General features: G+C 38.7%; 1 long non-coding RNA gene across 1 annotated transcript in view; it reads right to left on the bottom strand.

Annotated features, from left to right (window-relative positions):
• Nucleotides 1-14,824, bottom strand: part of LOC307171013 — a 36,981-nt gene extending 22,157 nt beyond the window's left edge. Inside the window, exon 1 of the long non-coding RNA XR_013823474.1 lies at nt 14,728-14,824. This is a non-coding gene — a long non-coding RNA (uncharacterized lncRNA). The remainder of the gene's footprint in view (nt 1-14,727) is intronic.
• Between the last annotated feature and the right edge of the window lie 919 nt (nt 14,825-15,743).

Here is a 15,743-nt window from a genome sequence, read left to right as displayed (position 1 = left end):
CTTCTTGAGCAGGGCCATATTTTATAAGATACATTCTGTATTAAGTAGTAAAAATGCTGTGATAAGTTCTTGACTTTGTTTGACTAGAAGCACTTAAGTATTCTGACGCATGTGGAAGAGTGATGTTAGTTTTCTCTTATTTTGTAAATATCATCCACTGGTACTATATTTCTCTTTCTCAAATGTGACAACAAAAACCTGGTAAATGGAGGGGAAAACATCAGAAAAGAATCAACCACAAATCTTCAATTTTTTTGGTGCCTTTTGTGAAGCCTTGCAGATGTTTTGACAGATATCAGCGTGTGGATGCATTGCATCTAGCCTTAAGGTGTAAGGGATTTTGTTTTCTCGTTTCTTTTTTTTTTTTTTCTATATTCAGAAAGTCATTTCAAGGAAAGAAGGGAAAGGATACGAGGGCACTGCATTTCTTTGGGATGTAAGCAAAAAAGAAAACTATAAACTATATTTTTGTAATGGAAATGTACATATCTACATCTTGAGGAGTTGGAATGCTGTAGTTACCTACTGAGTAGGCATGGGATTTTTTTGTATGTTATTTACATGCGGTCCATTATTTTGTTGTTATTTTTATTTTGTATTTGTGTTTGTTCGAAAAAGTGACTGTTTATGGCTTCTAAACACATTGAATGCGCTTAACTGCCAATGGGATATTTGGTGTACAAGATATCCTTCAAGAACAGAACTATAAATAAAACATAAATATATAAATATATACGTTGAATCCCTGTCGTGCTTTTCATCGCTTAGCAACAGGTCTCGATGAATTTTTCTTTAGAGAGTGAACACACACACACACACATACACACACGCGCACACACACACACACACACACACACCATTGCATATTAAAAAACAATTTACTGTAATGTCATTAAAAGCCTTTAGTTCATGGTCTCAAGTTACAAAATGTAAATTTCTAAAAAATATTATCATAGACTGACAGCATAAATTCATAATAAAAGGATATGTGATATAGCACATACTGAATTTCAGTACCTCAGATTAATAATGACAAAGTTTCACCAACAAAAAGTGTATTTCAGATTTTGACATGACATATATATATATATATCATTTGAACAAGTCACGTCCTTCAGAACAAAAAAGATCAAAACTGCAATATAACCTAGAGCAAAAAAAGAAAAAAGAAAATTGCCACGAATTAAAATTAATAAATAAAAACTTGACATCAAAAATATATGTACTGATGCGTTCTTTTGTTCAGAAGTTCGGCAAACTGAGAAGCCAATCATGGAGTTGATACGGCAGATCAGATTGTCTCTCTTTATTACTTATCAAAAGAGCTTCTGGGCGTCATGAGAATATGTTATCAAAAGATAGCATGTACGAATGTGACTGGATGCGCTTGGGGCTTAATTATACATAGATAGCAATCTTGTAAAATCAGTCGACACTAATAAGACGCCCTTGTAATGGGCTTCCGTGTCTATTGAGTTTGTCAGGGGGGAAAAAAGTCTCAGTATCGAAGTCGCTTTTAAGAGCAAGGCAGCTTTTGCTCGATTGTATGTTTTACCTTCCCACATCAGTGCCTTTGTAAAAGAAAAATAATAATCTGCTCATACTAATTTCTCTGCCACCAAAAAGATCAAATGAAAAAAAAAAAACCTATTTTCTTTCCATCCTGGCATCCGAACACACTTTGTTTGCTCGTTACAGCTCGGTTAAACTGTCATGTCAAGCAAGATACAAGTTTTATGAGATGCAAGATACAAGAACAGATTTAATGTGACAGAAGTTGTGGGTGTATGTAAATGTGTAGCATGTCTATACATTTCTTTCCTTGTTTATCATAGTGAAAAGCCAAAGACCATAAAGGCTGATTATCTTACTACTGTGGATAAACATAACATAACATTAGTGAACAGATGAGAAAGAACTTAAATGTTTTTTTGTTGTTTTTTTCATCAGATGTTATAACGCCACATTGATAGCTGGGCCAATTGAAGCTTGATATGTTTAAATCTCATACTTTTAGGGTGTGTCAGCTGCTCTGGGATGGAAAACTTGGCTTGTGTTTGTATAGGGGGACTTTCCCAAACTATGAGGCAATATCAGCCCAAAAGATGAAGCCACAGAACAGCACCAGATTCGAACGCATCTAAAAGAGGGATAACAACCGTGAGACAGAGCGAGTCGAAGGGAAAGAACAACACAAAGGAAAGTAATTAGGGTAATTGGTCTCATAATCCCAAATTGACTCTCTACAAATGTCTTCAGTGAGACAGACGTTGCCTGAATCTGATGTCAATGAACCACAAAAAAGGAAAAGCTGTTCGCTTGTTCATACACACCTATTATTTTACAGGGTCACTTTAATGGACATTCATAGTCTCCTGGGGGTCTCAAACAAGAAACCCTCCCCCGCTAAAAAGACCAGTTTAGACCAGCATAAATTTCCATTCTGGTTCACTGTGCCTGAATCCGTAATTGCCCCCTATTCCCTCAAATATAGGGACAGCTATTTGTAGTGGTGTCTGAAACCATAGTGGACATTATTGATTCAATCCCACATTGAACCACAATAACAAGTGTACAACGCGTCGTCATTCACTCCTTCAGGTGAACAGTATTAGTGGACTAACGTAGGGAATAGTGAATGAGGGTTTAGGGGGCGATTTCGGATTCAACCTGTGTGTTTCCCGAAAGCATCGTTAGGCAACTAGTTGCAAGTTACCAACATAGTTCAACGATTTGTTGTTTCCCAAAACCATAGTTCTAATGAACATTTGCCAAAGGCATCGCAAAGTTGTGTGATAAGAGATACAACTTGTGGTTAGAAGCACAGTTTCTTGTTAAAATGACATGTGGACTTAAATATTTCATGCTCATGAAATATCATGAAAATGCGCAAGCTAGCATGTAGTAAAATCTACACTTTTCATTGAACCTTTTAGTTTGTCAAGAGAATGCAAGTGCCGTTTTTTGAAGAGTGTGCATGTGCAAATGTGCTTTAGTAACCCGGATAATGGCGTAGAGGGAAGCAATGACTAAATGAAGCATCTGAAAATAAAGCAAAACAACAGAGAGCAAAATGTCCTTTATTGCAATGTTCGTTATTTACAGAATTTTAATCAGACATTTATTCGATCCTGAATCAATTAATTTGCAGAAGTTACTACTCAACCACCTGCGCGATGTCATTAGCAACAGTGCTATATTGTTCAACCAACAGGGTTCAAAATTGGATTTTGAGAAACAGACTTACTAGTTAATTTCTCCAACAATGCATTGCGTTATTATGGTAGTTAGCAGCAAGTTACGTCATTGTACGTGAAACACACCCTGGTGGTAATGCTGGTTTGGCGCTGGTCTAGTTATAGTATAGAAAAAAAAATGCTGTTCAACCATAATCTTTACAGTTGACGAAAGGAATTTTTCTGGTTAAAGGATTATTTCACACAAAAATTCAAACATGTTGGGTATAGATTAAAAAAATGGTCTATCAATATCACTGAAGCCAAAATATCGTTGGTTCTCATGAGTGTAATAACTGAACTTGGACATTTTCTTCTTGCAGGTCTGGAATGACGTGAATACATAATTATGTTTACTGTTGCATGAATACTTCCAAGCTAGCTAAATACAGCAAGCAAATAAAGACCTATGTTTTACAGTGCTATGCATAAGTTTAGACACCCATACTAAAGTTGACTAAAAAGAGGAATAAAAAATCATCTTTTGGAAATTGAACTTAATGCCTTAATTTAAAAAATTAGGAAAAATCCAACCTTTAAGGACACCAATTTTCTTTGTGAATGAATAATGTATCGTAAATAAATAAATGTTTTTCCTTAAAATACAGGGTGCATAAGTTTGGACACCCCTATGTTAAATTCCTATAGAGGCAGGCAGATTTTTATTTTTAAGTTTTTTTTATTTTTTTATTTTTTAGGATACTATGCATCCTGATAAAGTTCCCTTGGCCTTTGGAATTAAAATAGCCCCACATCATCACATAGCCTTCACCATACCTAGAGATTGGCATGGTTTTATTTCAGTTAGCCTAATAGCTGGTTTGATTTGCATTGAGAGATGATCTTATGGAAAGTACCCCATGCCAATCTCTAGGTATGGTGAAGGCTATGTGATGATGTGGGGCTATTTTAATTCCAAAGGCCAAGGGAACTTTATCAGGATGCATAGTATCCTAAAAAAAAAATTTTTTTAAATACTTAAAAATAAAAATCTGCCTGCCTCTATAGGAATTTAACATAGGGGTGTCCAAACTTATGCACCCTGTATTTTAAGGAAGAACATTTATTTATTTACGATACATTATTCATTCACAAAGAAAATTGGTGTCCTTAAAGGTTGGATTTTTCCTAATTTTTTAAATTAAGGCATTAAGTTCAATTTCCAAAAGATGATTTTATATTCCTCTTTTTAGTCAACTTTAGCATGTGTGTCTAAACTTATGCATAGCACTGTACATAGTTTCATTCTAGTATTATTTTGCTAGGCTTACCTCTTTTCAGTTCGTCACTACAGACAAAGGGGTCGTTTATATGACACCGTTTTCAAATAAAAACGTAAAACTTATTATGTTTTTGGTGGTTCATTTACACGACAACTGTCTTTTGGGGGCCTGAAAACACTAACTTTTGAAACCAGGTGTAAAAAAAGTGCAAGTTTTTAAAACCGATACTGTTATCGTCTCCATGAAAATGACTACAAAAATGTCATGTCAATGTCATGCACATGTGTATTACGTGTTCAGTCTATAGGCACGTATAGACTGAACTAGCCTAGCAGCACAATACAGCATTTTTAATTGTTTTCACTGATCCGTGTAAACGGGGATCATTTTGACAACGCTGTCATCTGTACGCGAAAAACGCAAAGGAAAAACATTTCAGTTTTTAGTACATTGTGGTCATGTAAACGAACCCTAACTCAAAGCCAGAACACCCACACGTCAATCTGCTCTGAAGCATCTGTGATAACAAACCCCTATCCCCACATCCGTGGTCATTTCACAACGGTGTGAGTTTCATTTCAACAGGCATCACACAGGGCTGCGCTAGTCGAGCGCTAGCAGCGTTTGAAGACTCCGTAGGGGAGCGGGAATTCAAAGCGCTGCCCCACTACAAGTTTAAAAGCCGACTTTGGGACAATGTGTCCCTCACACCCAACTTTAGAGCAGAAACAAGCTCTTTCAAGAGCGCTGGATGTGTTGATAATGCTTTCCCTTTGCTGGCTTTCGTAGAGACTTAGTTGCTTTTGCTTATATCAAAGTCGACCGGCTGACATGGAGGCCTCGCTCAGTTTTGGAGAAAGCGAGAATGACAGCCATGGAGACAGAGAAAGCAAGATGATGCATCGCTCTTTTCCCCACTCGTCGACTCACAATAAAGCCACCTCACCAATTCTCCCATGAGCCTCCACTTCAAGGCCTCTGCCTGTTAAAATAAGTGTTTGTTCTCTTATTCTTTTTGGACCTTTTTTAGGGGGGTGTAGAGAGGGGAAAAAAAGAAGAAAAAAAAAAGAAAGAAAAGGATCTAGTGCTCATTCTCATTGTCTATCCCTCTATCCTTGCATCCTTGTTAAATGGCATATGCTAATAAGCTCCATCCATTTCTGATGCAAGATCCGTATTCAACTCTTTCTCTCTCTCGTTCTTTTTCACTCTGTCGTTTTCTCCCTTTCATCCAACTACAAATGCTTTCTTATTGCATTTTTGCCCTCGGGCCTTTTAAGATCCCTTTTTGAAATATGCCGTTTGATAAGCACATCATTGGCTAAGTCCCCACAGTGATTAGGGCTTGACTTTAATGTGCTGGCGACAGAGAGGAAGAGAGAGAGAGAGAGAAAGAGAGAATTGAGAGAATTGATGATGTTGAGGCACGGGGCTTTGCACTTCAACTCTCAAATCTGCTCACCTCTTCATAGATGAAATGCAGGAGGATACACTTTCACCCCTTAGATCGTCTCTCACGCCTCCTGCAGTGTTATTAAAATCATTAGGTTTTCTGATTATTTTAGGTATTTGATGGAAATTATTTCCAGGGACTACATCATTTAAGAACTGGTGATAAAACTACATTCTTGTCTGAAGAAAACGTAAGTGGCGCTTGCCAATGGCAAACAATCCAGTGCGTATCAGTATCTGTGTTTGCTCTCTGGAGAGCATCAAAGGTTTCTATTTACGATGTGTTTTTGTAGCGTTGCGCAGTGTAGCCAATCACAAGCATTTAAAGGCACACTATGTAATTTTTCACCACCAGAGGTTGATTATTCAAATCAAAGGCGTAGGTTGATGACACATTGATTTGGCGGAATCATGGGAGCCGTTGTCTTCACCTCTACAGCCGATGGAGAATATGACAGAGAAATCATATTCATGGATGACCGGTAATGTATTAATAATTATTAACGTTATGAAAGCCGTTGGACCTGTTTGAATCTTTGCAACCACATAACTTGATTACAGTCATCAGATATGTCACTGTTTGCACCAAAAGCACCGAAACCCAAAAGTACACCTGCTCCGTGCCTCATCAATAATGCACATCATATCTGCCAATGGTCCATGTGCTGTTCAGCGAACATTCACAGCAGTTTCAGTTTCGACGAGCTGTCCACACTGGTCATGACTCACACAAAGCAAAAAGTCATTTTACTCCTGCAGGGTTTGTATTAAAAAGTAAAGCTATCCATCTGTTACATAAAGGTGCTCCACACAGGGCAACATTTTGGGCACTAATGTAGTTTTGGGAAACAGGCATCAACTTCAGCAGGAACATTATTACTCAAGCTTATAACTCTGTGCCCCACCCTGACTCCTATTTCTAGATATGCTGCCTGGTGTTAGTGGTCAAAAAGTTGTTTGTACATAATTTGTTCATGCAGTTTGAGAAAAAAAAAAAAAAACATGATTTTTTTTTCTATTTTGAAAAATTCTATTTAAAAACTACAGGGATACTGATCTTGTAAGAGCTTCTGCAATAATTCATTCTGCTTGCATTGTCAGAACAGATCATTCCTCTCACAAGCAAACGTTCATGAAACATGTGCCTCGCCGTGCACTCATGCAATTTACAAGCTGCTTTAGTAGGAAAGCGTATGCTAGGCACTTAAACGTAAATGTTTTAATTGTTTACACATTTCAAGCAAATTGGATGGGACTTGATGCGCTCTAAGGCCAGTATGTGTCAAATTACCAGAGAACTGAGCTGTGCAGATGTGAAATCGCATCTGTGATCGCGATCGCATGCTCTGGGAAACTGCGGTAGCCAGCAGTGACATCATTCAATCTGCTGCACAGGAGGAGCATCAGTCCGAACGCATCACACATCTGCCGAAGATCCGGGAGTGAAAGGCTGTTTGTAGTGTCGCGGCCCCTTTTCCTGCAGAATCCCATGAAGGAGTTGGGAAGGATAAAAAAGCTTGCGTATTGACCTAACAGAATCGTCATTACAAAATCTTCTTAAGCATGAGCTGAAGCCATGAATTCCTTGACTATATTTTGTCCTGCTGGTCTGGGCAGAATGTTCCGGCACTTTTCCGCATGTCCTGTGTCATTTACACCTGCTGCGTTCATGCCAGTGATGTCACTTCACTTCAGCCGTAACACACACCACCTGTCAATTACAGTGAGAGCAGCTTCTCGCCATGGTGCTGACACCTGCCCTGACGCGCACAGATACACACCACGGCCAACTGTCCATCTGTGTTTCACTGCAAATAACCCTCACTAGATGACCAACATTCAGGCATTTCATTTAGATACTGATTTCAATGATTTATCATGCCATTCAAAAGCTAAAAGTCATGCTTACAGCTGCAATGGAAGTGAAAAGAAACGCATTCACACACGAATGTTGGAATGTCACACACAAGTTTCTCACGGGCTGATCTGATCACATTTAACCATGACAACAGAGCGAGCCGTGGTATCACAAATCCATCACGCCACTTGTTAGGTAACGCCATCATGTGTGTGAACTTTAGCTGTGATAAATAATGCAATAAGTGATATGAATGAAACATTCAGTTACGCAACAGAACAATGGCTTTCTTCATGCTAAAGCCACTGACTGATGGCACATGCCAGTAAGGATGATGACCACTTCATCAATGGATGCCAAATGAAGAAAGCCGATGTCAAAATGAGAAATACGCTGCCATGTAATGAAACACATCTCTATCAGCTGTGATGTAAAACAGCCATCAAATTCAATCTCATACATTATGTATATATATATATATATATATATATATAGTGTGTGTGTTTGTCAGGTATACCATATGTTTTGGGGACGCAAAGATGGCAATATCCAAAATCCTTGTCATGTGGGGACATGTCTTGGTCCCCATGAGGAAAACAGCTTATACATCATATTAAGTGATGTTTTTGGAAAATTTTAAATTGCACAAGGTTTTTTGTGATGGGTATGTTTAGGTTTATGGGATATAATATGCAGTTTGTACAGTATAAAAATCATTATGTCTATGGGAAGTCCCCATAAAACATGAAAACCCAACATGAGGGCAGCCATCACACACAACCACATACATTAAACAAAGACTGTATGTTATATGGTTTGTGCTACACACACTTATTATACAACTCAAAACAAAACTAAAGAAAGAGCAGAACATACAGTAGGTGTCTGCAGAAATAACTCATGTTCTCTTGATTGTATTAGTAGTCTAACTAATGTTTTTTATTTGCATGAATATCTAGGGATTATAATTTGTTGCTGTTGTTGTTGTGTCATGGCCTAGTTGTTTTCTTTGCCACTGTTGCCACAGGCATCCTTGCAGGGACGCGAGACTGGGAATTCAAATACTGCTTGCTGACAGTCTTTGTTAGGCACGGCTACAAGAGAACGGGAATACGGGGTGAATACGGCCGCGGTGTTTGCATGGCTGCAAGGCCACGGATCCACACGACGCAAGGTGTGCAAACTAAAGGCAGCATGGTGCTAAAAAGTTTATCTTTTGAAAAGACAGAAAGCACGAGGACCATCGTGTGCGTGCGTGTTTGTTCAAGTCAAATTGCCTGGCACCCTTCACTTTCCTATGGTTGTCTTTGATACAGTGAAAGAAGCTGCGGTATTTTTAGGATCCTTGTGATGAGGTGGAACCAATCTCTCTTCTCTATGGAGGCTGATGTCACCAGGGTGCGTGGGCATGAGGCAGGGATGCTGGGTAACCTGCTGTGAAAATGTGTAGTCTCTTACCACCCAGAAATTAGAGCAATACAAATTACATACTGATATAGGCTGTGCAGAGCATGCGTGTAATAGATTGCTGAGCTGCGCACTGACCAGTGAAGATACGTCCTGTGGATTGAATGTCGGCTACGCGCTCTCACATTTCTATGGATTTTCTAATGTCAAACATTTTTAAATCACATTAACATAAAAGATGGTGGTGCTTTTGTACGGAATTGATTTGGCTTATTGCGTGAGAATGAGGAGAATGTTAGACTGGCTTTGTTGTCAACATCCACATTTCATCCATTTTATTAATGTACTGCATCTTTTAACACAAAATGCATGCTACTTTACAGAACTGATTCTGTTAGAGCTCTCTCAAATCTGTTTTAGGTTTAGTGGAGTAGTTCTCAATGTCTCAACCGAGGGAACTGCCTCAATGTCTATTGTAAGGTGAGCAGATTTCTGAAATGGGAACCAGTTTCCTAATGTTCATGATGCCTCTATTAAAACCCTATTTGGTTCAATACGATTCATTAAAAAACACACTATGAAAGGCAGTAAACATCACAAATAGCAAACATCAAAGCAGTATTATAACAAAATTATGACTTCAACAAAAAAATACACACAAAAATGAAACAAAATAAATGAGAACCTAATAACGCAGTTTTAACATTTTGTAATTCTATTTAATAGTTTAATTTTCACAAGCTGAATATACTGTTTCCAGTTATTTATTAAAGGTTTCAAATATTATTATTTTTTTTTGTATTTTTTTTTTTTGCTTTTGGAAATGGACTTGTACTATCCCTAATTAGGCTTATTATATTGCGTTTGTGCTTCCTGCAAATGTCAAGTTCTGTCATGAAACTCTAGATGCCGCAGGCTGATGGGTCCTTAATGCAAGATGATGATATTTACAGCGTTAACTACACGGCACAAGCTGATGGTTCATGTCGCATCTGAAGCCAATGAGCTTGCTGCTCACACACGCTACACTCGGAACGGCATACTAGCATACTATTTCTGCCATAGAAAAATATGGTAATCATAGTAGTCAAGTCAAGTCAAGTCATCTTCATTTATATAGAGCTTTTAACAATGTAGATTGTTCCAAAGCGGCTTTACAGTGATAATAGGAAATTAAAGTAACAGAGATTGTTTTGGCTTTATAGCAGCTCTAGAATAAAGTTATTGTCCAGCTAAAGTTAGTTTTAAATTATTCACTTCCGTCGCAACGTTCGTAACGATCATTAGTTATCAACTTAGGAGCCGCTAACACGACACCGTTTTAACAGAAAACTCTTTAGTTCTCTCTGCGCAAACTTTTAAAAACACGAACCTGTGAAAACGCTGATGGCGTGCACATGCGTATTATGAGTTCAGTCTATAGGTATGCGCATTTGAATATATGTGCGCAGGCGTGTAGTCCTTCCCTACAAACCAACCCTCAACAAACTTGTCTGGCCTTAATTATAATACAGAATTTTTATCGCTTCAGTAGCCACGCGAACTGGAATTATCCCGACAACACTTTATGCATTGTCGTCGCGTCCAGGCGCAGGTCCTTCATCAGATCTGGATACGGCCTGGATCCGGCGGACTGCGGTAAACCTCGGGATAAACAGGGAGACTAATATTAGCGTAGACGCCATTCTTCTTATGATGCAACGAGTACATCAGGATTTATGGGAAGTGTTCCCGGTTCCGGCTGACCTAATCTATGCAGCCTAACATTGAATTATAGAAGTCTATAATGTGTTATGTGTTTGCTAGGTCAGAGAGATGTGTTTTTAGTCTAGCTTTGGACTGACAGAGTGTGTCTGCTTCCCGGAAAATGTTAGGAAGACTGTTCCAAACTTTTGGTGCTAAATAGGAAAAGGATCTACCGCAAGCAGTCGATTTTGATATTCTAGGTATTATCAGTACAAATAGTATCCTAGTATGTGATCCAAATTCAGCGCGTGTTTTTTCTCGTATCCTCGTCGCTAAGAGTGGGTTCCTCTTGAGTGAGTGGGCTGTGGAAAATATACAAAAACCTGGAATGGAGTTCAGTGAAATGATTACAGAACACTTGAGCAGGATGGGAAATTTCTGCGCGTTGCTTGGCAATATGCAAAAAAGCAAATAGCTCTTTTGAAACTATTTTTGTTGATGGAGAAAAATATACACACAAACTGGCCAAAATTGATCTGAAACCCAAGTTACTCAAAAAGGAAAAGAGCTGTTGTCTCACAGCCACTCTCCAGAAGATCTGTCACTCCTAAGTAATATTTTTTGATCATTTTATATGTATTTTGCTATTATAGGCCATAGACTGTATATCGTCTGGTTCTGACGTATACACCGAGGGCAGTCCACATACAAACTGAGCCACGTAAAGTGCTAATGTAATATATCTCATGTGCTTTTAACATGTTATTGTCCATTACAGTGACACTCATGGGTATTCACAACCCTAACCTGTAGCTATTCCAGGTTAAACACAAAATCACTAGAGGAAAAAAAAGGAAAAAGAAAAACACACTCACTTTCCCTAAAAACCCTGCCGCTCCAACACCCATCCTCATTACAGCGTTAAGCCGTGATTGGATTGCAGACCCGGCCTGTCAAGCAGCCGCAGCGCTATAAATACACAATAACCCCCTCTAACCTCCCCTACTTCTAACCTGCACTATTCTCCGGCTCTAATGTACGTGAAGCCTCAGATAATTGCGTCGGATTACAAAAGAGTACCTCGCAGGTATTTTTTCCCCTCTCCCCCCGCTGGAAATACGGGCTCTGTTAAGTGTTATTCACACCAGCCGGCTGCGGCTCAGCCGTGGACCCTGATGCGCCCTAATAGAACTCCATTGTGAATAATGACCCTCCGATCCGTGCTGTTATTCCATCTGGTTCAACAGGGTAAAAGCTCGCATAAGAATGGAAATGAGCGCTAAGCTTTTACCCGTCGGCTTCACTTCGCCAACCATTCTCCGCTGCTTGATATTGGCCTTTAAAGCAGATGTAACTTATCGCTCGTTCATAACGTCCTCAGGAATTCGTTGAAAGGCCTGATTTGAAAAGAGTCTCAGTGATGTGTCACAGAGTCCATTGCAGTGACAAAATGTATGTAGCTGAGAGGCGTTTGGTTTATGGAAGGTTAGATGTTTGCTTGGCACTGAGAAAGAATCTACGCAAGTGTGAAAGATGCTGGATTACAGCGCACACTTTTTAAAAAAATATCAGATCTGAAGCTTGAAATGTGGTTTATATTGTCAGAAGGCAGATTTCAATGATCGGGCATGGCACTCCTGTACGTGAAAATCGAAATTCTGTTTACTTTAATGGGGAAGTGGAGAACTTCCCTCTCAAGCTCTCATCAAAAGCTTACTGACATTAATGGATGTCAGAAAGCAATTATCAGCGTATGTTGAGGTTGAAGAGGTAAGTGATAAATGCATTTTTTAGACACACACATACACACACATATTCTCACTCAGTTTTTTTCAGTGGACTGTGTAATTTCTGTGCCATTAGCTGCACCAAATGTAATTGCAAGAATAATGACAGTTTCCAGAGGTCCCCCCCCCCCCCCCCCCCACAAACTCCACCTGTCTGTCATTGGTTGGACAAACAGTTAGTCCCAGCTCAACTTACACCATCGGTTGAGCCAATGTCACTGTCAAGCTCAAGGGTCATAGGGGCTGTTTACACAACAACGTTTTTCAACTAAAAACGGAAAAAAATGTGTTTTGGCTGTTCATATACACGACAACCGAGTTTTAAGGGCCTGAACATGCAAACATTTGAAAACGGGTTTCAAAGACCAAGATTTTGAAAACGATACTGTTATCGTCTCCATGTAAACAATAAAAATGCGAATTTGTGAAAACGGTGCCATCATGCACATGCTTATTACATGTTCAGTCTATAGGTGCATAGTGTTTCTTTACAAAGTTTCATCGCCAACTACAGGCCTGGCATGAATAATACAGCATTTTTAAGCGTTTTCGCTGATCCGTGTGAACGGTGATAATTTTTGCAACTTTGTCGTCTGTACGCGAAAAACGCGAAGGAAAAACTTTCCCATTTTTAGGACATTGTTGTCATGTAGTAAACACAACCATGATAAAATATATAGGCCTATATCATATTCAAACCACATGTATACTGTTATCATATTGGCTGCTTATAGTGTAGCAGATGTGTTACCAGTGTCTGACACTAAAAGCATGAAATTAAGCTGAAATCTACCTAGATGTTGCTGTATATTGAACTGTAATAGGAGGATACATTTTAAAACAACAGCTTTAAAGCCAATATTTTTCAGCTGTACTTTTCTTACTCACTGACATCTGCCAGGTCCAAAAGCACATCCACTAGTGTCTTGTTCTATTGCTGAACTGCCTCTGCACTTCCACCGGGGAAATCTTATGACAAAATGAATGCAGGGAACACACATTCCTCCAGCCAGAGGAACGCTAGCAATGCCACACATGAATCCCACACTGTAAAGGCTCTTGCCATGACCCTGACAATCTCGCTGAGTGAAGTAACCTCCTATGGGATGCCCATTATTTACTGTCTGACACTGAGCCAAGCCATGTTTGTGTGTGCATGTGCTGGAGTTCGTCAAGGCATGAGTCAGGAAGTCACACGTGCATGGTGGATGGATAAAATTATTTGAAAAAATACCACGAGGAAAATACATTTCAACTTTAGGGGTCGTTACACGTTTCAAAGTGCAAGTTTTTGACAATTATACCATTATCATCTCCGTGTATTGTATTGTATTGCCAGCAACCACCTAGAAACGCCTAGCAATCACCAACACTCTAACAACAAGCAGCGAGAAACACTCTCACAGGGGCGGCCAACTTTGGTCCTGGAGTGCCGCTGTCCTGCAGAGTTTTGCCAATTTTGAAACAAATTTTTAAAACCACTAAGAGCACCCTACAAACCACATACGTATAGGAGCATAATAAAAAGAACTTCCAGAAATGATATAGCAACACCAATCATGCTAAAAACCACTTAAAACATCGTATAAATCACATAGTAACACCCTAGTAATCACCTGGCAACAATGTAATAATATGGTGGTGACTTCTGCTCAGCAAGCATTTCAGAAAATGTCAAAATCTTGTTGTGCTTACTTTAGATTTTTAATACATTTTCATTTTAGGCAGCTAACAGATTTCTAATGAAATCAAACTGCAAGCGCAAAAATGTCTAATGGGTCAAGACGAACAGTCTCAAAATAATGACAGCACAGGCCACAGCTGAGAGACAGATGGACTCATCACAGATAGCTGTGACAATACAGCCTCAAACATTGCAACAGCATTGAATCAGCACGTCAGAGACCAAAACTGTACATTCTGAACTCTAGAAAGCTGGAATTAATGGGACAAGTGCCACTTAGAAACTGCTTGTTTTTGAAAAGTACAACATACAAATATATTTAATCAAATGTGTGATAAATACCAGAACGTAATATGATACAAAAGGTAATATGGTCTCATGAAATATCATTCACCTTATTTGATATGGTGAGGTGACCATCATTTTGCCAAGTTGGACATGTTCCTTATCCTTATTGGTGTCATGTGTATAGCTTACTCTGCTTTGTTTAGTTTCTGTGTTCCCATTTGCCTTAGTTCCCTAGTTAGTCTCCTTGGTTTTTAATTAGTGAACACCTGTTCCATTTTTTCCTTGATTACTCTCCCTCTGTATTTAAGCCCTTAGTGTCCTTAGTTCTTCTTTTGGTCTCATAACATTTTGTTGAAAGTGGTTGTGTTTTATATATATATATATATATATATATATATATATATATATATATATATATATATATATATATATATAGTTATATATATATATATATATAGTTATATATATATATATATATATATATATATAGTTATATAGTTATATATATATCTAAGGAAGCTAAGGCGGGGCATATTGAATGGCTCCTCCCCCTTTTCATATAGCCAGTAGCGTTTAGTTTACCTCACACAGTGCAAGTCGTACTTGACAACACCATGGAAGCGAATCCGAGCGCTAATGATATGTTGGATTCAATAGTAGAGGTGTGAATACATTCTAGCCATATCATTCTTAACCAATGTAGAGTTGGAAAACAGAATAAAACTTGAGCGTTTGAGCAACAGAACACACATCTCCAACCCATATTTCTCCATGACTTGTCAACGGTCAATTTGGCCAGGTGGTGTTTATAGCATAGGGGGCGGAGCTTTAGATTCTAGAGAGCATTTCATTGGACAGAAGATGTGACGAGAAGCTGAAGTCCGCGGTGATGTCATAAAATCCGTGATCCATTTTAGCGGGAGTGAGAGACTGTAAGTTTTGAATGCTTATATCTCATAAATGCGAATTTTGTCATTGTTTTGGAAAACACCAGCTTATTCATAACCTCAAGGCTAACACATTTATACTAAAAGCTAAAAAACGTACATTTTGATTTCAGGGGGCCTTTAGCACTACGACAATTTGTTCTTTTAAGAACTGTTTTCAACTCATTTAAGAAAT

This window comes from Squalius cephalus (genome assembly GCF_949319135.1).
Source record: "Squalius cephalus genome assembly, chromosome: 14".
NCBI classification, from domain to species: domain Eukaryota; kingdom Metazoa; phylum Chordata; class Actinopteri; order Cypriniformes; family Leuciscidae; genus Squalius; species Squalius cephalus.
The sequence above is the reverse complement of the archived record's forward strand: the minus strand, read 5'-3'. Positions and strand labels throughout refer to the sequence as shown.